Source organism: Odontomachus brunneus, unplaced genomic scaffold (assembly GCF_010583005.1).
Source record: "Odontomachus brunneus isolate Ranch 3 - 2012 unplaced genomic scaffold, Obru_v1 Obru_scaffold_056, whole genome shotgun sequence".
Taxonomy (NCBI): Eukaryota; Metazoa; Arthropoda; class Insecta; order Hymenoptera; family Formicidae; genus Odontomachus; species Odontomachus brunneus.
In genome coordinates this window covers 251,614-253,731 of record NW_022639506.1, presented here as the reverse complement: position 1 = coordinate 253,731, position 2,118 = coordinate 251,614, and the positions used below count along the sequence as shown (strand labels likewise).

General features: G+C 41.5%; 1 pseudogene; it reads right to left on the bottom strand.

Moving 5' to 3' along the window:
* Positions 1 to 1,354: 1,354 nt before the first annotated feature.
* Positions 1,355 to 1,853, bottom strand: LOC116845684 (annotated as a pseudogene).
* Between the last annotated feature and the right edge of the window lie 265 nt (positions 1,854 to 2,118).

The window sequence follows — 2,118 nt, the reverse complement described above, 5'->3', positions numbered from 1 at the left end:
ATTGCCATCTAACATTTGCGGGCGGAAACTAAGTTAAGGTCCTAATATATAAAATCATGAGTATTTCATCAGCGTATAGTTCAGTCGAGATCCAAGCAGCAACAGATACGGGACACAAGCAACAAATTGAACGGCTAAAATGGAGGACAAATCAAGAAAGGTATCGATGGTGCAGTTTTTGCGTGACAGATAACTCGGTTTGCGAGGAATAAACAAACGCGGTGTGAAGGAAAATGTTAAAGTTCTCAGATTCTACTCTCTAAATTGTTGGCCCCATGCAAGAGCACGTCAATCAGATAGTGGAAGATGCATGTAAGATTGCGACGGAGAATGCATGTGAGATAAACACTGAATTGAATGAGCTTATAATGCATCCAGACATCAGAGTGCTGAATAACTATAACATTCAAAATTTATATATAAAAACTCCGGCAGGTAGTGGCAAGTTTACACGTATAGTATTGTTCTATGACATACATTTATGCGATAATTTGTGCAATGCTGATATGTCAATTTTAAAGATAGAGCGACACAATAAACGCGAACTTTGTATGCATTATCGAGACAGTTTGAACTGTCCAAAAATAGATGAAATCATTTTGCACGATGAATCTATGCTTTACGCCGATGAAATACGACGATGTCAAGAGTGTATGATGAGTAGGATCTAATGTCCGCGCATTAATTGACTGATTGAACAATAAATTGAGAAATTCTCAGTGCAATCTTAAGTTAATACTTGTAATCAATGCAACATTTTTTTGTACTGATACATCAATGTGTGAATGCGGTTGACTGCAAGACGTCGTCAGACAGCATGTGCGACAGCGATAAAACGCGCAACATATGATGTTACTATTAGGTGAAGTAAAAAGTTCTGAGCGTTTTTTCGCTTTATTTCGACGATGAAATTAACATAGTTAGGATTATCCGATTTCGATCAAATATGCGCCGTTTTGTTCGATAACTTTTGTCCATTTTGAAGGCAATTTCATAATTCCGCGATTGAAGAAGTCCTCGTCCCTATTGGTAAAAAAACTTGACCAGCTCATTTTCACAAGCCTCTCTTGAAGCGAGTTTTGTATCATCAAGAAAATTTTGCAAATGCTTGAAAAGGTGATAATCGCTTGGTGCCAAGTCTGGACTATACGGCGGGTGCAATAGAACCTCCCATCCAAGCTCTCGGAGCTTCTGGCGCGTCGTTAATGATGTGTGCGGCCTGGCGTTGTCTTGATGGAACACAACACTCTTCCTATTGGCCAATTCTGGCCGCTTCTGGTCGATCGCCTGCTTCAATCTGGTCAGTTGTTGACAGTAGAGGTCCGAATTGAGTGTTTGGCCCGATGGGAGCAGCTCATAGTGGATGATTCCTTTCCAATCCCACCAAACACACAGCAAAACCTTCTTGGCCGTTAATCCGGGCTTGGCGATCGTTTGGGCCAGCTCACCACGATCTTTTTCGGCTGTTATTCTCGTATGTGACCCATTTTTCATCACTAGTCACCATCCGCTTAAAAAATGAGTCGATTTCGTTATGTTTCAGCAAAGAATTGCAGACATCAATTCGGTCCAAAAGGTTCTTTTGCGTCAATTCGTGTGGCACCCATACATCGAGCTTCTTCTTGAGACCAGCCTTATGCAAATGGTTCCAAACGGTTTTCTGGCTAATCTTCAGTTCCTGGGCAATGGAATAAGTGCTCACATGCCGGTCCGACTCGACGATTTCCATGATTTTATCGACATTTTCGACGATTTTCTACCAGAGCGTACCTCATCTTCGACGTCCATATTACCAGAACGGAATCATTGGAACCACCGCTTTGCTGTTGCATTCGATACTGTATTGGGTCCATAAACAGCACAAATTTTTTTGGCCGCCTGCTCCGCCTTTTCACCTTGGTCGTAGTGGTACTGAAGAATGTATCGAATTTTCTCTTTTTTTACCTCCATTTTGGAACGCTGTAACACACAACTGGCTTGACCAAACACAAAACTGTCACAGAACTTTTTTTGAAGCGTAATGTCACCTTTAAATCGCCGTATAGTATGACCCGATGCGATGTATACATCGTGAGATATGGCTCACTAAAGACATCTAGCGAAAAACGCTCAGAACTT